General features: G+C 48.9%; 1 protein-coding gene across 1 annotated transcript in view; it reads right to left on the bottom strand.

Moving 5' to 3' along the window:
* Positions 1-20,896, bottom strand: part of LOC139411069 (sema domain, immunoglobulin domain (Ig), transmembrane domain (TM) and short cytoplasmic domain, (semaphorin) 4C) — a 61,271-nt gene extending 40,375 nt beyond the window's left edge. The window contains exon 1 of the mRNA XM_071156887.1: positions 20,320-20,896. The gene's annotated coding sequence lies outside the window, so the exon portion shown is untranslated. The remainder of the gene's footprint in view (positions 1-20,319) is intronic.
* Between the last annotated feature and the right edge of the window lie 326 nt (positions 20,897-21,222).

The following is a 21,222-nucleotide window of genomic DNA, read 5'->3' as shown; positions in this document are numbered from 1 at the left end:
TCTGATTCTCCCTCTCTGATTCTCCCTCTTCCTCTCTGATTCTCCCTCTTCCTCTCTGATTCTCCCTCTCTGATTCTCCCTCTCCCTCTCTGATTCTCCCTCTTCCTCTCTGACTCTTCCTCTCTGACTCTCCCTCTTCCTCTCTGACTCTTCCTCTCTGACTCTTCCTCTCTGATTCTCCCTTCCTCTCTGATTCTCCCTCTCTGATTCTCCCTCTTCCTCTCTGATGCTCCCTCTCTGATGCTCCCTCTCTGATTCTCCCTCTCTGATTCTCCCTCTTCCTCTTTGATTCTCCCTCTCTGATTCTCCCTCTCTGATTCTCCCTCTTCCTCTCTGATTCTCCCTCTCTGATTCTCCCTCTTCCTCTTTGATTCTCCCTCTCTGATTCTCCCTCTCTGATTCTCCCACTTCCTCTCTGATTCTCCCTCTCTGATTCTCCCTAGCTGATTCTCCCTCTTCCTCTCTGATTCTCCCTCTCCCTCTCTGATTCTCCCTCTTCCCCTCTGACGCTCCCTCTCTGATTCTCCCTCTCTGAATCTCCCTCTTCCTCTCTGATTCTCCCTCTCTGATTCTCCCTCTTCCTCTCTGACTCTTCCTCTCTGACTCTTCCTCTCTGACTCTTCCTCTCTGACTCTCCCTCTTCCTCTCTGACTCTTCCTCTCTGATTCTCCCTCTCCCTCTCTGATTCTCCCTATTCCTCTCTGATTCTCCCTCTCTGATTCTCCTTCTCTGATTCTCTCTCTTCCTCTCTGATGCTCCCTCTCTGATTCTCCCTCTCTGAATCTCCCTCTTCCTCTCTGATTCTCCCTCTCTGATTCTCCCTCTCTGATTCTCCCTCTTCCTCTCTGATTCTCCCTCTTCCTCTCTGATTCTGACTCTTCCTCTCTGACTCTTCCTCTCTGACTCTTCCTCTCTGACTCTCCCTCTCTGACTCTCCCTCTCTGACTCTCGCTCTCTGACTCTCCCTCTCTGATTCTCCCTCTTCCTCTCTGACTCTTCCTCTCTGATTCTCCCTCTTCCTCTCTGATTCTCCCTCTTCCTCTCTGACTCTTCCTCTCTGACTCTTCCTCTCTGACTCTTCCTCTCTGATTCTCCCTCTCTGTCTGCTTCCATCTCTGTTTTCCTCTTCTTTGTCTGCTTCTCTGTTTCTCTCTTTCTGTCTGCTCACCATTCTGTTCTCCTCCTTTCATTCTCCCTCTCCATCTCTGATTCTCCCTCTCCATCTCTGATTCTCCCTCTCCATTCTCCCTCCCTCTCCATCTCTGATTCTCCCTCTCCATCTCTGATTCTCCCTCTCCATTCTCCCTCCCTCTCCATCTCTGATTCTCCCTCTCCATTCTCCCTCCCTCTCCATCTCTGATTCTCCCTCTCCATTCTCCCTCCCTCTCCATCTCTGATTCTCCCTCTCCATTCTCCCTCCCTCTCCATCTCTGATTCTCCCTCTCCATCTCTGATTCTCCCTCTCCATCTCTGATTCTCCCTCTCCATCTCTGATTCTCCCACTCCATCTCTGATTCTCCCACTCCATCTCTGATTCTCCCACTCCATCTCTGATTCTCCCTCTCCATCTCTGATTCTCCCTCTCCATCTCTGATTCTCCCTCTCCATCTCTGATTCTCCCTCTCCATCTCTGATTCTCCCTCTCCATCTCTGATTCTCCCTCTCCATTCTCCCTCCCTCTCCATCTCTGATTCTCCCTCTCCATTCTCCCTCCCTCTCCATCTCTGATTCTCCCTCTCCATCTCTGATTCTCCCTCTCCATCTCTGATTCTCCCTCTCCATTCTCCCTCCCTCTCCATCTCTGATTCTCCCTCCCTCTCCATCTCTGATTCTCCCTCTCCATCTCTGATTCTCCCTCTCCATTCTCCCTCCCTCTCCATCTCTGATTCTCCCTCTCCATCTCGGACTTGTGTCTGTAAAGGTCTGTTTCTGTAGAGAAGGCAGCAGACCAGCAGTGGCCATGGCTGTAAAAGACTCAGGCTCAGTATTTTCCTTCTTCTCTGTGCTTTAAGACTTCCTGTGGGAGTGTCAGTTAGAGCCAGCTCTGCTCACTGAAGGTCACTTTGGGCTGGCAGAGGGGGGGTGGGGGGTTCTGCTTTCAATCAGGTTAATGTCCCTCTCAGAGGAGCCAGAGCAGAGAGCAGCAGACACAAACACACTCATGCATGCACACACACACACATACACAGGCACATATGCATAGGCACACAAGCACCAAACACACTCGAAGTGCACACATTTTCACATGGTAAAAATCAGTCACAGGTAGGCACACAGACACGCTCACCCACCTTTTTACCCCCCGTAGACGACACACACACACACACACACACACACACACACACACACACACACACACACACACACACACACACACACACACACACACACACACACACACACACACACACACACACACACACACACACACACACACACACACACACACACACAAAGGGATTCCGGATGAAAGCAGAGCACTGCTAGGTCTCTCATAGCTCCGGCTTCAAGAGCTTAGCTCAGACTCACACCGCATGTCATGTAGCTCCCAACCGCCACTGAGCCCAGTGCTACAGGCAGGATTCACATGTCAACATCAATGGCTTCATAATCATATTGAGAACTCTATACGGCTGGGTGACGGTTCAATATTGCACAGTCCGTCTACAATTACAGTGAAGTGTGCTACGAAAGAGTACTAAACCTTTGACACTGCAATCCTGAATAACTGCAGAACAATGGCTAATGGGAATAGAAAATGGGAGCCCAGGGAGCCACTGAAATAAATATCAATCTCGATTCTACATCACAAAAACAGGCAAACGCACGAAAAATACACCCACAAATAGACATTATGGAAAAAGTAGGCTGTTGCTGATCGAGTTACTTTAATCAAATGACCTGTAAACTCAATTCAATGACTGAATCTGTGCTGTTCTCCTTCTGGGAACCTTACGCATGGTGTTTCTGCTAAAGCATTTAACCCACTCGAACCTGGGGCGCTGCCGCTAACTAAAACCAGTGCAATGGCTTTACAATCTGCTGGGAAAATCTCTGCTGCGTACGTGAACAAATAGACGTTTTCTCATGGTGGGAAGGTGTAACGCTACTGTCTGTCCTACCTACTGGAGCATTTACAAAACACAGTTAGAGGGGCACGCACGCACGCACGCACGCACACGCGCACACACACACACACACACACACACACACACACACACACACACACACACACACACACACACACAGCTAGTGGATTTTCCTAAATAAGCAGGTCATCAAAACCATTCCATTCCCTCTCTCTTTAGAAGTAAGGAGAGGCAACTCCAACTATGCTGCACTGCACACTGCATAATTACACACACACACACACACACACACACACACACACACACACACACACACACACACACACACACACACACACACACACACACACACACACACACACACACACACACACACACACACACAGCTATGTCTTACTATACTTGTGAGTACCATTCAAAATCCTATTTTCCCTAACCCCTAACCCTAAATCTAACCCTTACCCTTAACGTTAACCCTAATCTTAACCCTAAACCTAATCCTAACCCTTACTCCTAAGCCTAAACCTAACCACTAACCCCTAACCCTAACTCTAACCCTATCCCCTAAGCCTAAAATAGCATTGTGCAAGTGAGGACTGGCAAACTGAGATTTTTTGTTGATTTACTATTATGGTGAGAACTTTTGGTACTCACAAGTATAGTAAAATGTGCCCCCCCCCATTCAAAATCCTATTTTCCCTAACCCCTAACCCTAACCCGTAGTCTTACCTTAACCCTAACCCAAAAACCTGACCTTAACCCTAAAACCTAACCCTAGCTCCTAACCCTAAACCTAATTCTAACCCTAACACTAATTCTAACCCTAACCCTAAACCCTCGAGAAATAGCATTTGACCTCATGGGGACCAACAAAATATCCCCAGTTGGTCAAATGTTTGTTAGTTTACTATTCTTGTAGGGACCAGAAGACCAAAACACGTCCACACACACACACACACACACACACACACACACACGAACACACACGAACACACACACACCTCTTTTGATTTAAGTAGGAGAGAGCGAGAGAGGGGTTTCAGTAGGATTAAGTAGGAGAGAGTCAGGGAGAGGGTAGTTTAAGAGGAGAATTTATAAAACACCTGTACACAAAACCCTACTCTCTCTGCCTCCAGCTGTTGCCCTGCTTATTCTGACAGGCTGACTGAGCAGCAACATGAAACTGAGCCAGACTCGCATGAATTAGCTATGTGTAATACACACACACACACACACACACACACACAGACACAGACACAGACACAGACACAGACACAGACACACACACAGACACAGACACAGACACACACAATGCTGTTTAAGCCTGTAGTTTTATAGGAAATTGCCCATGGAACTGTGATAAAGGAATTTTTCTATCGAGCCCAATCTGAACCGGGCCGCGAATCAATTTGCACCAATTTGACACCCTCCCTCACCTGCCGAGGCCATACAGACAGGCTGAGTGAATAGTGAAATAATGACATCCGTCACATCCCCAAATGAACGTAGACAGCCGTATAATGCAGAACAGCTGTGCTTCTTTTATCACTGGAGAAAGAGTCCGGAGTATGAAGAAATCAGATGCAAATCAAAAGCACTATGGACATGTGTGTGTGTGTGTGTTTGTGTGGGTGTAATGTAACAGTAATGAGAGCTGTAATCAGTGCTCTGGTTGTGAGTGTGAGGGCCTGTATTGAAAGCGACATGTGGCAATAAACCATTCAAGATGTCTTCCAGCCAGTCGTTCAGCGTTCTCCTCATCTCCTCCTAAAAGGGTCAGTGACAACGGAAGGGGTCCGTTCTGGGCCCATCTGGACAAGGTCAAAACCCCTAGACTATAAATGGGCCCAGAATAGGAAGGCTGGAGCTGTTAAACGAGCCCGGAAGACAACGATGTGTACCTCCTTTGTACTAAAGTATCCTTCAGAGCTGACCTCTCACCTCCCGGAGGGCCTCAATTATTCACAGGGTCGTGATTTATGTGCTAAGTTTAGCACTCTGGGGCTGCGCCTCAAATGGCACCCTGTTCCCTATCTAGTGCACTACCTTTGACCAGGGCCCCCGGGGAATAGGGTGCCATTTGCGACGCAACCTCTGCCTCTCTGCCCCAGAAATGACCATCGCTGACCCTCTGGCTGCTCTGGCTCAGATAAAGGATTGAGGGGAAAGAGTCTTAGTGATTACACGGCTTCTTCTATGAATGTGCAGTTTGCGCACAAGTGGCTCCTTTCATTGCAACTAGCATCCATTCATTTGGGAAGTCGGCTGCACTGGCGGCCTAGTTAGCGACAGCGTTTCATGAATTGATATTAGCTTGGCTAGTGAAGCGAGATGCGCGGGGTGACGCGGCTCGCTAGCGCCGCTGCTCATTACTCCTCTAACTATGCCAACGTGCTCAGAAGACATAGGCATGAAATAACCAGCACCTGGTGTCACTGTTGGCACGGGCTCAGCAAGTAGCAAATGGGCCAAGTCTAGGACAGACACACACACATATCAACGCACGCACACACACACTCAGCACTGAGCATGTCTGAGATTGTGTGTGTGTGTGTGTGTGTGTGTGTGTGATGGATGGATGGATTTGAGAATGAGAAAGAGAGAATCAATGTGTATGTAAGTGAACCATACCTCATGTACATCTGGGGCAGTGCCTATGTGTGAATGGGTTAATCGGTGCATTGTGATATCTATGTTTCGAAGTATATGCACTCAAGTGTGCGTGAGTGTGTGTTTCAGAGACATTTGTGTGTGAGAGAGAATGTTGACATAAGTGGGAGGATCTCATGCTAATGCCTTGGCTTGGGAGCTAGTCTATTCACAACAAGCCCAAGGCTGTGGGAGATTTATCTGAATATTTCCCGCATTAAAAACAAAAGTCGAGCTTAACAAATCCCCGGTGGAGAGACGCCCACTGATAAACAGCTCCTTTCTCCTGGTTTAGTTACTGAACACTACACTGGACCCAGTCAACTCAGGTCATACACTCGCTCCACCCCTCTGCCTTTCTCTCTCACTCTCCGTCTATCAGTCCCTCCATTCCCCGGTCTCTCGCTCCGTCGTTCTAGCTCCCTCTCACTACCTCTAAGCCCTCGCTGTCCTCTCCATTTCTGTGTCCCTGGCGTTCTATTGCTCTCGCTCTCCATCTCGTTCTCCATCTCGCTCTCCATCTCGCTCTCCATCTCGCTCCTCAGGCCCTCTCCTCACCCTTTTATATTTAGAGGAATAACCTGCTGAGATAAAAAAAAAGGATATATGACTAAATAATAAGGGAGAGAACAGTGAAATACAGATGATAGAGGTTTAGGATGGTACACGCTACAAGGCGATGAACAATGAGCGAGAAACACAAAACAACATGTCTCCCTCCAGACTTAAACAGAGTAAACAGGTTGAGGATTTGTACTGGCGAGGACACCTGCGGTCCAAAAGGCACCACGTTCCTTAATAGCACACTACTTTTGACCAGGGACACAGCCATGCTGCTGTTAAGTGTCTAGGGAGCAGTAATCAGGACTCCTCGAAGGTCAGAGATAGCTTGTGTTCCCTTCCTGCCTCACACAGAGGGACAGAGATAGCTCATGTTCCCTTCCTGCCTCACACAGAGGGACAGAGATAGCTCATGTTCCCTTCCTGCCTCACACAGAGGGACAGAGATAGCTCATGTTCCCTTCCTGCCTCACGCAGAGGGACAGAGATAGCTCGTGTTCCCTTCCTGCCTCACACAGACGGACAGAGATAGCTTGTGTTCCCTTCCTGCCTCACACAGACGGACAGAGATAGCTTGTGTTCCCTTCCTGCCTCACACAGAAGGACAGAGATAGCTCGTGTTCCTTCCTGCCTCACACAGAGGGTCAGAGATAGCTCGTGTTCCCTTCCTGTCTCACACAGAGGGACAGAGATACAGGGAGATCCTGTTTCCTTTGAGTCCCTCTCTCCTCTCGCCCGCGTGAGTCATTTTGTGTGGGGTGGAGACAAAGAATACAGTCAGCTCGAGCGCACACTGCACATAGACTTGAATTGTTTTGTGAGACATTTGATCTAACAAACAGGCAAATTGTGTGTGTGTGCTTGTGTGTGTGTGTACACCTCAGCAGGGGGGACTCCGGGGCAGGGCAGGGTGTTGTGTTGATGTCATGTGTTTTCTGCCTCCCAGTGCGTCCCCCTGGACAGCTGGTAAAGTGACAGAGAATACTATAGAGAGTTCAGGACAACAGGCTGCAGCAGCACAGCAGGCTAATGACTGAATACTGCTCACACGGCTACAGGGCCAGTCTCACAGCTACCTATGTCTCGGTCTCTCCTCAGCTGGAATATCACTTTATCGCATTGATGGGGGAAGTAGTGAGGGGATGACAACACACACAGTGCCATCACCTAGGCATTGCTGCACACGTGTGTATGCGCGTACGCACGCACACACAATCTCACACCTCCTCGAGTACACATCTATGACTAAAAAAGGGGATAAAATATGACAGAAGCTGAGAGAGTTTGCCAGGCAGGGAGAGGCTGAGAGGAGGGCACACTTGAGAGAGAAAAAAGCAAGCGGGAACAAAGGAGAAAGGCACACAGGGAAATGAAAGGAGCGAGAGAACGGAGGAGAGGAGAAGGGACGGGAGATGGAGAGGCAGGGCTGCACACACTCAAAGGGCCCTGGATGAGGTCATCTTTATTAATATCCCCAATAACAACAAACATCCCAACTCTCCATCCATCCCTCTCTCTCTTACTCTCTCTCTCCCTCCCTCCCTCATCCTCCCCTCTCCGGCTGCTCCTTGAGCTCCTTGAGAGATGGTGAGGCCTTCTCTGACGCAATGGGAGGCCTGGTTGAGTACAGGGCTGCGGGCAAACACACACACACACACACACACACAGAGACAGACACAAACACAGGCAGAGAGTGCTGCAGAGCGAGCAGCCAGCCCAGCCGGGAGCTGTGTGGAGGTGATCTGTCAGAGGGTAACGGTGCGGAGCGGTGGGGGGTATGGTGGTAGAGCATGAGGACAGACAAGGCGGGGGCTGCAGACACACGGACAGATTTGTTCCTTCTGACAGGAGAGGAGAAGGATGGTTCCCTTCTAGCCTCGCTGCAGGGAGGAGGCGAACAGGTAGTGGTGTGTGTGTGTGTGTATAGTGTGTGTGTATAGTGTGTGTGTGTGTGTGTGTGTGTGTGTGTGTGTGTGTGTGTGTGTGTGTGTGTGTGTGTGTGTGTGTGTAGTGTGTGTGTATAGTGTGTGTGTATAGTGTGTGTGTTGTTCTCCTCCATGCACGTCTAGGTCACATCTCCTGCCTGATGATGAACAGTTAAGAGTCTGACAAACAGCCTAGAACACAGCATGATAAAGCCTAACAACCAGGCCTCTGGCGCTCTCTGTCTCACTCTCTCTCTCTTATGGGCCCCCAGCCAATAGAAACAAGCAGCCACCATCTAACATGTCCATATGGCACCACATTCTCTTTATAGGGTGCCATTTGGGACAAACGTCCATCTAAACAGGGGCCTCAAATCTGTCTGGTGCAATTTACAATAAGTGCCTAGAGGTCAGCAGCAATGATATTTTCATCCTTGCCCCTCTAATCGGGGATTGATTCAGACCTGGGGCAACAGAGTGGTTTCTCTGGCCAATCAATGAAATGAATTAATCAATTCAATTAGATTCATTAAATGAATTCATTAATCAGGGGGACGAGAATAAATCAGCAACACTGTGCACCTTGAGGCCTTGATTTATATCATGGATCAAACCTCTTAGTCCAGGGTCGTGTTCCAAATGGTACCCTGTTCCCTTGTCTTCGGATGGCTTCCTTCTCCTCTTCTCCCCTGGACGGAGTGCTTCAACTACATCCGCTTCCTGCAGAGCTACAACCACACCCACCTCTACACCTGTGGAACCTACGCCTTCCAGCCCAAGTGCACCTACATCGTGAGTGGCTTTCAATGACTGAGTCCCAAATGGCACCCTTATTCTCAAGAGTTTATTTCCATTTTTTCACATTTGCAATTTTTCGTCTGAAATGAATGCTCATGGGTTTGTTTCAATGTGTATGACTGTTATTCACTTTTGAAACATTTTTAAACGAGATATCCAACACACTTGTTGTTTTCCAAGATGTGCTATTATGCGTAGTCCAGGTGGCTGGAACGTTCCAGAAGGTTTTTGCAGCTGGGCCAAAAGGGAGTCATTTAGCGAATCATTTCCATTATATTTGTCTCTTCAGTCATAAGTTAGATTTTTCTAAATATTTTTTTCTCCACACTTAGGAACGCAATCAGAACCTTATCTTATTAATTCAGGCTACCCCCTGGCTCAGCCAGATACAGTGATAGGCATCTGTCAGCCTCAGCTGTTCACACGCTGGCTAACTAGCGTTATGATTTGAGCTTTTGAGTGTTATGGAGCTTTCTGGTTATGGATCCCTTTGACTGTTTGAAGCCTGTGATATCTGTTCCTGTTGGCCAAAAGAGGAACCTTTCTGAACAAGCTCATGAAAAGTAGAGAGCCAAGATCCAGCGACAGAGACCAATAATAGACTACTAGCTGCAAAAATAATGAGGCTGAAAACAGCAGGCTGTGTCACTTCCACAATAAGAATCAATCCATCCTTGACTGGCAAATTAATTGCGACAGACTTTCCATGCCCTTATTATTCCTTAAATCCTCCCCTAAAGTTTATATAATCAAACTAAAAAAAGATTCCCTTGATTTATCCTAACAAACTAAAAAATATTTCAAAAGTTGCTTAAATGTCCAAAAGGAAAATAAATTGTACTTTCACCCTTTGGATACAATGTTTTGTTGTTGTTGCAATTCCTGAAAATGGATATCTCTCTCTCTCTCTCTCTCTCTCTCTCTCTCTCTCTCTCTCTCTCTCTCCCTCTCTCTCCCTCTCTCTCTCTCTCTCTCTCTCTCTCTCTCTCTCTCTCTCTCTCTCTCTCTCTCTCTCTCTCTCTCTCTCTCTCTCTCTCTCTCCCTCTCTCTCCCTCTCTCTCTCTCTCTCTCTCTCTCTCTCTCTCTCTCTCTCTCTCTCTCTCTCTCTCTCTCTCTCTCTCTCTCTCTCTCCTCTCTCTCCCTCTCTCTCTCTCTCTCTCTCTCTCTCTCTCTCTCTCTCTCTCTCTCTCTCTCTCTCCCTCTCTCTCTCTCTCTCTCTCTCTCCCTCTCTCTCTCTCTCTCCCTCTCTCTCCCTCTCTCTCTCTCCCCTTCTCTCTCTCTCTCTCTCCCCCTCTCTCTCTCTCTCCCCCTCTCTCTCTCTCCCCTTCTCTCTCTCTCTCTCTCCCCCCTCTCTCTCTCCCTCTCTCTCTCTCTCTCTCTCTCTCTCTCTCTCTCTCTCTCCCTCTCTCTCTCTCTCTCCCTCTCTCTCCCTCTCTCTCTCTCCCCTTCTCTCTCTCTCTCTCTCCCCCTCTCTCTCTCTCTCCCCCTCTCTCTCTCTCCCCTTCTCTCTCTCTCTCTCTCCCTCTCTCTCTCTCTCCCCCTCTCTCTCTCTCCCCCTCTCTCTCTCTCTCTCCCCTTCTCTCTCTCTCTCTCCCCTTCTCTCTCTCTCTCTCCCCCTCTCTCTCTCTCTCTCTCTCTCCCTCTCTCCCCTTCTCTCTCCCTCTCCCTCTCCCTCTCCCTCTCCCTCTCCCTCTCTCATCCATTTACATTGGTGGAGGGCTTAGAGAACCAAGGCCCTGATAATGCACCATGTGAAATGATGTTAAAGTGTAACGGCAGCTATTAAATGGTGTTTACGTTGTGAAGAGATTGAAAGATGCCATGTAATACCCTCAATAACGGTAGGGGAATGATCTCCTCTTTCAAAAGTCTGCAGCCTAGGATATAGGAGACAGGAGGAGGAGGACTTTGTGGCATGGATCAAACGAGAAGAAAGAAAACATTGGCTGGCCCTTTAAGTGAAGAAATAAAACGGAGAACATTTTGTTATTGCCGCAACAGAAAAACAAAAACTGTAGGGTGGCTTACTAGAGGCAAACAGGGGGGAAATGAAACAGACATAAAGAAATCGGATAAACAGACAGACAATGTCCTAATCCGGCCTAAAGTCAGTTATAGGCAGCGCCAGGACTTCAGACACAAAAACACAAAGGTACTAGTAATGTACCTGTAGTGGCCATGGTGGGGAGAATGAGATAGCGACAGAGATGAAGAGCTAGATGGAGGGAGAGAGAGAGAGAGTTCAGAGCTAGCGTCCTGTAGGAAGCTAAGTACTGTCCACCTGTGCGGTCCATTGATTGAATGAGCGATGAGAGAGAGCACTGACGCCACATTCTCCTGCTTGCCAATAAATCAATAGACCACTTCCAATTACTGCATCTGCTACTGCTGCTACTATATACAGCTGCTGGACTGGGCCAATACACTGAAAACCATCACCACGACCACTCTCCTCTGATCATGGTCTCACTGTGCATTGTACAGGTGGCCTAGAGGACAGCATGCCAATGTGGTGTAAGTGTGTGTGTGTGTGTACGCGACTCACAGAGAGTGAGATAGGAAAGAGAAAGAGAGAGAATTAGGGAGAAAGAATTAGAGAAGGCGACGATGTAAAAAGCGTTAGATAGATAGGGGTGTGTGTGAGTGTACGGTCGGTCAGCACCCTCCCGCCCTGCTGCTGTCGCCATGACTCAGTCAGTCAGTGACTCTGCATCTTAATTCGCCTCCTGAAAAAAGCACACAGGCACAGACTCATAAACCGGTTAGTAAGGCACTGTGAACTCCCTGCTGCAGTCACGATATACACACACGCACACACACACGCACACACACACGCACACACAGGCACACACGCACGCACACATGCACACACACACACACACGCGCGCGCACACACACTCACACGCACACACATGTAGCGGACATGAGTCGGTCATGGTCACGTGGTGAGGTAGCCCTGCCTGCGAACTTCCAAATCAGTGTCTGCCCACAGCCCAAAAGGGAATTTCCTCTTGGTCTGATGGTCTAAGACATTGGTTGCTCCCGCGTGTCACATACACACAAAGAAATCTCAACGTAGATGAACCACAGAGCGAGTGACACGCTCAGTATGCAACACCATGGGAGGTTGCAGGGGAAATACTAGCGGACTGGTTTCTGACGACATGCAGCGGTTCCCCATCAGCTGACGGAGCACCAAGCCAGAGAGTGATGGGCAACAGACACTATGTGCGGCACGGTCATATGGCATGGCTGTATGCAGCTCTCTCTCTCTCTCTCTTCCTGATGACTTGCTACTTTGTGTGTCAGACAATAGTAGTGTAGAATCCAGGAGGAGCAGCAGTCAACCAGCCACACACACACACACACACACACAGAAGAACAAAGTAAACGTCCGCACAGCATCTCACACACACAGACAACACGTGCACACACACACACACACACACACACACACACACACACACACACACACACACACACACACACACACACACACACACACACACACACACACACACACACACACATAGAAGAACAAAGTAAACGTCCGCACAGCATCTCACACACACAGACAACACGTGCACACACACACAGGCCGCACCCGTGGTGCCCCGCTGTGTGGGCGACTGCCACACACACATTGCAACATTTATTTAAAAAGGGGTCCCTCTCCCACAGGGAGCGAAAGACAAATGTAAGAAATTTAATCCTGGCACACAATTCACGGTACATCAGTCGATAGGCCTCGGCACAGGGGAGGCCGGAACACTGTGAATTTTAAGAGGGGGGAAAAAACAGAATTAATTTACTTTACAGGTTGGCTCCCTTATCAGCCAGAGAGAGACAGAGGGAGGAAAGGAGGGGGGAAGACGAGGAAGGAGAGGTGGAGGAGGAAATAGAGAGGGAGGGAGAAGTAGAGAAGGAAGGAGGAGAGGTGGAGGAGGAAATAGAGAGGGAGGGAGAAGTAGAGAAGGAAGGAGGAGAGGTGGAGGAGGAAAGAGAGAGGGAGGGAGAAGTAGAGAAGGAAGGAGGAGAGGTGGAGGAGGACAGAGAGAGGGAGGGAGAAGTAGAAAAGGAAGGAGGAGAGGTGGAGGAGGAAATAGAGAGGGAGGGAGAAGTAGAGAAGGAAGGAGGAGAGGTGGAGGAGGAAATAGAGAGGGAGGGAGAAGTAGAGAAGGAAGGAGGAGAGGTGGAGGAGGAAAGAGAGAGAGAGATAAAAATAGGTAGTAAAACAGAGGTGGAAAGGTAAGCGATTGGAGGTATCATCTGCATCTGCCTCTCTCCAGCGCGTCTCATTCCATTATTTCTCAGGCCGCTTTTAAAGAGACGCTTTAAAGATTTTTTGATGCGTAGAAGCAGCGAGTTTAAGAGAGAGGGCGCACACAAAATAACTTGCTCCAACCAGCTACCACTGGGCTATGTCTCCTGCCACTATGGGGCTGGGTTCAACACTGGTTAAATATCAGAATAAAACATAGTTTGCCTTTCTCTCCCCTTTTACAGGAAAAATAAACGTTGCTTAATAGGCGAAAAAAATCAGCTCCTTGATAAACTGTTCCATATGCCACGAGTCAGTGTGTTAGAGAGAGAGGTGAGGGAGAGAGGGGGGAGAGATGGGGGAGAGGGAGGAGAGTGGTGAGGGAGAGAGGCGGGGGAAGAGAGAGGCGAGGGAGAGAGGGGGGAAGAGAGAGGTGAGGGAGAGAGGGGGGAAGAGAGAGGTGAGGGAGAGAGGGGGGAAGACAGAGGGGGGAAATGGGGGAGAGGGAGGAGAGTGGTGAGGGAGAGAGGCGGGGGAAGAGAGAGGTGAGGGAGAGAGGGGGGAAGAGAGAGGGGGAAGAGAGAGGTGAGGGAGAGAGGTGAGGGAGAGAGGGGGGAAGACAGAGGGGGGAAATGGGGGAGAGGGAGGAGAGTGGTGAGGGAGAGAGGCGGGGGAAGAGAGAGGTGAGGGAGAGAGGGGGGAAGAGAGAGCGAGAGAAAAAGAAAGCGGCACGTGGAGACCGTCTATACAAATACACAGGGCACACAGCTAGGGGATTGTGGGAGAGAGAGAGAAACAAGAGAGGAAAGCAGAATGAGAGAGCTGGGTCTGAGATTGATGGTATAATTGTTGACTGCTGGTCCAGCCTTATCTCACTCTCTCCGAACCTACGACAAGGTATGCAGGGATATTTCTCCGCCCTCCATCACTTTCTTTCGGTCTGACCTCCTCTCACTCTCTCCAGGTCTGTGTCACCTCCTCTCACTCTCTCCAGGTCTGTGTCACCCTCTCCCCTCAGGTCTGTGTCACCCTCTCCTCTCACTCTCTCCAGGTCTGTGTCACCTTCTCCTCTCCTCTCTAGGTCTGTGTCACCCTCTCCTCCCCTCTCTAGGTCTGTGTCACCCTCTCCTCTCTTCTCCAGGTCTGTGTCACCCTCTCCTCTCTTCTCCAGGTCTGTGTCACCCTCTCCTCTCTTCTCCAGGTCTGTGTCACCTTCTCCTCTCATCTCTAGGTCTGTGTCACCCTCTCCTCTCCTCTCTAGGTCTGTGTCACCCTCTCCTCTCTTCTCCAGGTCTGTGTCACCCTCTCCTCTCTTCTCCAGGTCTGTGTCACCCTCTCCTCTCCTCTAGAGGTCTGTGTCACCCTCTCCTCTCTTCTCCAGGTCTGTGTCACCCTCTCCTCTCTTCTCCAGGTCTGTGTCACCCTTTCCTCTCTTCTCTAGGTCTGTGTCACCCTCTCCTCTCCTCTCTAGGTCTGTGTCACCCTCTCCTCTCTTCTCCAGGTCTGTGTCACCCTCTCCTCTCTTCTCCAGGTCTGTGTCACCCTCTCCTCTCTTCTCCAGGTCTGTGTCACCCTCTCCTCTCCTCTCTAGGTCTGTGTCACCCTCTCCTCTCCTCTCTAGGTCTGTGTCACCCTCTCCTCTCCTCTCTAGGTCTGTGTCACCCTCTCCTCTCTTCTCCAGGTCTGTGTCACCCTCTCCTCTCTTCTCCAGGCCTGGGTCACCCTCTCCTCTCTTCTCCAGGCCTGGGTCACCCTCTCCTCTCTTCTCCAGGCCTGGGTCACCCTCTCCTCTATCTCCCTCAAATCCTCCAACTCCTCTTTTCTCTCTCCCTCCCTTTCTCTCTTCCAACTTCCTTGTGTTGCCGCCTCACCCTCTTCGGGGTCTCTGAGTCCATCTTCCCCCTCCCTACCTCTCATCCTCTCTCTATCTCTCTTGCTCTCCCTCCTTCTCACCATATCCCCCCATCTCGCCATATCTCTCGCTCTCTTTCCTTTTTCTATATTTCACCCCCCCCCCCCCCCCCCCCCCCCCTCCCTCCATCTCAGTGAGCCAGAGAGGGTGTAGCGGGCTGGAAGAGATCAGCGGGGGGTCTGCAAAGTGCAGCAAGCTCGGGGTCAGAGGTCTGACTACTGCAGGCTGGGAGGACGAGGGGGGAAACACAGACACCCCTCACATGCACACACCACACCCCTGTGGGGCCCCCTCGCCACAGCCACAAGCCGCCCCAACACCCCTAACAACAGCCCCATTATTGGACCTAGCTCTGGCTCTGTCTGCAGTTTACGCAGCTGGGAAAGGAGGCATTGACATTGGACTGGACTGGCATTGAGCTGCCAACAGGAGGCGCTAGGCTAGGCTAACCCCACTCGCCAACTCACCACACCCTGGGAGAAAAGCTGTCTCAGTCCCACCACGGTGGCTGAGCTCAGCTGGTGTCTGGCGGGAGCTTGGCTGGGTCTCTAAAGGGCGAGACCCAGTGATAAGCCGTGGCTCTGTGCCTCTGCCCCTGCTCTCTCCTGTCGAAAAAGGCCATCAACTCAGCTCAGCCTCACTCCTTCCTGGCTAAGCTCCTGCTCCATACCAGCTTCAGGGCTACTTTTTATTGTTATTTTTGTCCAGCCACAGTTTATGTGTTTGTGTGTGTGTGTGTGCGTTTTAGTGTGCGTGCGTGTGTGTAACAGGCCTGCGCTCCGGGCACTTCCTGCCACTAACGGTTCGGTGGCGCAGTCACACGGGAACACAAGGCGAGCTGTATCGGAACAGAACAATGCCAAAAAAAAGCTCTAATAAAAACAAACTGCAATGCTCAACTAGGGGAAATAGGCTCGTCTCCTGCTGTTCATCTGCATGGATGGACCACAGTCTGCAAACACAATGCAGTGCCCACAGGCCCACAGTCAGGGAAGGCTAGGTAACACCGGGAAAAGCTTTATTCTCATTCTGCTACTACACACAATACACACACACACACACTCCTACCCCATGGACCACCATGTTTATTACACACAAGCACGCACGCACACGCAGACACTGCATAACACACACCAAACACACAACTACAGACACAATGGACCCAAACAGCCCTGGCTCATTAACTAGAGCACAAAGGATAACAGAGACATTGATGCTAAGGAAACAGAATGGGCAGTAGAAAGAGAAAGGCTGCTGAAAACATCTGTTCAAGGAGAGCGAAAACAACATGAGTTCCAACTTCCAACCAACTAACACACATCAATCTCCTCTCTGAGCGACATTTCCGTAAATAGCATGTTGTAGGTGCCGTCCCAAATGGCACTATTAATACAAGTGCACTACTTTTTGACCAAGGCCCGTAGGTCCCTGGTTAGAAGTAGTGCACTATATAGGGAGTTGGGTGTCATTTGGGACGGACTCATACAGTACGTAGGCCTTATACAGCCCGAGCTTGTTGGCAAGCCTTTGGCACAAAGGAAATCACTGTCCAACTGTCTCTAATACAATCCAGCTTCCACCTGCTTCAGGGGAGCCCACAACCCAATGCTGAGATGAGACAAATGGAAGAAAAAAAGATGACCCCACTTCAGGCTGTTCTAAGAAGCTGTTATGAGATGGAATAACACAGAATCTACGTTGAACAAATATCATTATGCCAGGCAACACACACATAAAATGACAGAAACATATGCAAGTAGATGCCGCCCCCCCCCCCCCCCAACAGAGCGAGTTTTGAAAATCAGCATGGGAGCCTTGAGGGAGGACAGTGAAATAGCAGATCAGTAGTGGTCAATACTGGTCAGCTGGTAAAAGAAAAACACAAGCAGCTCTTTGCTCTATCCAGCGCCGCTCTCTCTCTCTCTCTCTCATACATAACGCAAGGCTTCGGTCGGAACACTGAACTGTGCAGAGAGAGAAGGAGAGATTTCTCTGAAGCTCAATATCTCAAACTACAGTGCACGTCCTCTAGGGATTTTGACCCAGAAGACAGGCCAAAGTGTCTCATCTTATGTAGAGTTAGAATGTTACTGTAGAACCAGAACCGGGGACAGAAATCACCAGTGTGATCTATTCACAGGACCGCTCCTATGTGTGTGTTTGTGAGTTTGTTTAACCCTCCTTGTGGGTACCATAAGTCCTCACAAAGAGAAGTCAAACAAGGAAAATTCAGGTTAGGAATTTGGGTTAGGTATAGTTTTAGGGTTAGGGTTAGAGGTTTGGGGTTAAGGTTAGAGTTATGGTTATGGTTAGGTTAAGGTTGGGTTAGATTTAGGGTTAGGGAAAATAGGATTTTAGATGGGAATCAATTATTTGGTCCCCACAAGGATAGCAATACAAAACTGTTTGTGTGTGTGTGTTTTCGACTGCATACAAAATGGTGTGTTTTAAAAAGTAACCGTGTGTGTTTGTGTGCGTGTGTGTGCTGCAGAGTGTGTGCTGCAGAGGGAACCCAGGCAGCTACACTTCACAGTCCTGCGTCGATGAGTGTTTCTCTCTCTGGCCCACAGCTGCACACACAGCAGCCTCTCTCCAGCACACAGAGGGCTTTGGGAGCACCATCAAAACACAGGCCTATAACAACCCAAACTACCCCCACCCTATCCCTGATCCCCTCACCCTCCCCATGATGCACTTAAAACACTATACCCCCCCTGCACCCCGCTTCTCTAAACATCATGCTGTGTCCAGCCCCAGCCCAACCCCCCACTGTTTCCCTTCAGGCCTAACACACACACACACACACGTGCACACGCACACACACAGACAGACATACACAAAGCCAGATGACCCATCTGCTCCTGTTCCGAAGCCCTCTCAGCTGGCCTGCCTGCATCACACCATCATAGCCCCAGCCACTGGCACGGACTCTGCACTCCTTTACTCTCCACTGCTGCCGACCGACAGGCCTGCTATAGTGCTGATACAAAACTATCACCCTCATTACACACCAGGATAGAGAGAGGGTGGGAGAATAGAGAGAGGATGGGAGAATAGAGAGAGGGTGGGAGAATAGAGAGAGGATGGGAGAATAGAGAGAGGGTGGGAGAATGGTGAGAGGATAGAGAGAGGATGAAAGGAGGGTGGAGGAGAGAGACAGGGTCAAATTGAGGAGAAATGGAGGCTGAGAGAGAGAAGGATCGGAGAGGAATTAACATTTGAAGATGGAGAAGGATCCAAATTCCAAAGGAGAGCAATGAATCGTGAAAAGAGGGGCTCTTTTTTTAATCTCATCCCCAGATTGCTGCCGCAACACAAGGGTAAAATCAAACTGTTGCTCACTGAGCTGTGCAGTGAACCGCATGCATTCAAACAGATTATTGCTTGCGAACAAAACAGGTTGAAATCAGTTGCGAATATATATGCAGGCGTTACGGCATCACCAGCAGAGAGAAAAGAGATTGATGTAACCGTGTATTTCACATGTTTGGATGGCTGTCTGCCACGCGTGGTCACTCACTCCAATATCTGCTGCGTTTACATTTCACAAGAGGCACGGGGATGACCGAATGCACTGTAGCAGCCAGACGCAGGACATGTGTTGGTGCTCCATGTCCCAGGCATAATGCAACCACCACACTGCACACAGGACAGCTAGCTTCAGCTTCACACACACACGCACACACACACACGCTTGCAGAGGATAATGGAGATAAAGAGAGCCAAGTGGTTACAAATCCATCTTTCGCCACTTAACCTAAAGAACGACGGCATCACAATATTAAAAGCTCTTTATAGGCCAACCATGAGGCTGCCTGCGAGGGGGCTGAGGAGCAGTGGGGATTCTGGGGACTAGGAGGAGGGGCGGGCAGCAGGATGTGGGGCCCATTGTGTGGCAACAATGAAGAGATCAACCCGGCAGGAGCCAAATCGGACTCTCAATAGACGCTTTAGCATCTGGGGGGAGGGAGGGCGCTGAGTGTGCATGCTTCCACCACCATTTCCCCTGCCTGCCAAATGGACACACACAGGCCCTGGAGAAGTGTGGTGAATATCCCTAGACACACATGGGCACACACCCTGGAAATGTCAACACACCACCGACACCATTGGCATTGTAATTTCACTGTGGCAGTATTATTCGTTGTGCGTGTGCGCGCACACTCCACGCACACACACACACACACACAGACTTTAAAAACTGATCGTGGACCAGTCCTTAGGAATAAAGTCAGCACCACACAATCCAACGTGCGCAAACCCTGTTGTCCAGTCAGTCAGTCAGTCACCCAGCAAAGCTGTTCAACTGTTCTGCTCACACGCTCTAGCCAATTACTATAATCAGTCAGCTGAAGCTAACATTTACTTCATTACCGTTAAAAAGAAAGCAACAAAAAAGAACTGGTCGAATTAATGCGTTAAGCCACTGTGAACTGGATAATTGTAATAATGTTTAATAACGGTAAAATAGTCCTCTCCAAAAGATCTATAGTGTGATACCAACGTACACATATCAGACACGTGATTTTCTTTCGAATCTGATCTAATTACAGTGGCTGTTTCGCAATCCAATGTATCCAAATGGCTTTAACAGTTAAGCTATGCGGTGCCCGATTTTAGACAGCATACATACTCTATTTCACTCACTACAAACGTGGCACACATACATAGAACATGTACGTCGAGAAAATAAGGAAACTGTCTACCCAGATGATTTCGAACAGCATCGAATAAACATGGTCTGAATCCGGATTTAAATGTGGTTTTGTAGGCTAACAAAAAACCCATTTGATTCGCTTCCAACTGCTTCCCAACCGCAGTGCGCTGTTTACAGTGGACTAGTAGAGATAAAGTTGCAGCAAGAATACAATTACGTTAGGTAAAAAACATTGTCCAGTATACATAAAACCCGGTAAGAACAGTGTAGCCCACTTTTAAAGCATGTGGCAACAGTTGGAGCCCTGCTGACTAAGCCAACGAACGGATCAGATGTTTTTCTCATTTTTTCCCTTTTATTTTTGGCTACTTTAAATATTCAACATTAGGTAGTCTCACGATGTATCCAACCTACAGGATAACGCTCAAAGGATTTGAATAATGTTGCAATGATTGCAAAAAACTTACCGTAGTATTCGTTCTCTTCTGTAAGCTTCTCTGTTCAGCAGTTGTGATGATAATAATGCAATAGGCCTACTCTCTCTTGTCAGTTCTCTCCGCAGTCGCGTAAACTGACGACAGATTCCGTATCCTTTTCCTTTCCGTTATCTCGGCTTCGTTTTTGGACGATTCAGTTAGTTATAAATTATTCCACATTCCCAACAAATGTCACTTGTATTTGTTTGCGTTTTTCCTTTACATTTCTTGCGAAGCATCTGGAAATCAAGACATATGATGCTGTCAGTTTACATAGCGGAACTCGCTCTCTGCTCCGCTCACTCCCTCAATCGCCAGGCTCTGTAATAGGAAACCAAGAAAGAAACAATACGCAAATAAGATCCACTTCCAAAGCATATAAAACCTCTCCTCGGCGCTCTCCGACGGAGAACTGCACAACTCTCGATATGAAGAAGTTTCTGCAGAAATAAAAACAGTCAGTAGATAGAGAGAGAGGGACATCGGTTGGTCGTCGCATTAATGAACAGATATTCCGGTGGAATACCGGTTAAGTGTGCCTATACCGTTACGCTGCAGCGTGTGCCATACTTCTGTATTACGTATCACAGTGGGGACCAAGGATGACACAAAGGCACAAACAGGTCCCCGCCCATTCCCCCTGTGCAATTCCCAGACTGGGCTATTTGATAGTCCCAAAAGTCAGGTTACAGAGGAATAGCCCTTTTGATGAGTTATGGTAATTTAGGCATATATAACACACTATATAGATATGAATATGAGTTTGATTAAGGAAATGAATAGCAGATTTCTAGACCATTTTTGTGATTTGTTTTAGGAAGTGGACTTCTGTGAGGAATCAAATATATGTCTATCTGTCTGTCTAGTGATGAGAGAAAGTAAAATATTGTATGA

This window comes from Oncorhynchus clarkii, chromosome 6 (genome assembly GCF_045791955.1).
Source record: "Oncorhynchus clarkii lewisi isolate Uvic-CL-2024 chromosome 6, UVic_Ocla_1.0, whole genome shotgun sequence".
In the NCBI taxonomy this organism is placed as follows: domain Eukaryota; kingdom Metazoa; phylum Chordata; class Actinopteri; order Salmoniformes; family Salmonidae; genus Oncorhynchus; species Oncorhynchus clarkii.
The sequence above is the reverse complement of the archived record's forward strand: the minus strand, read 5'-3'. Positions and strand labels throughout refer to the sequence as shown.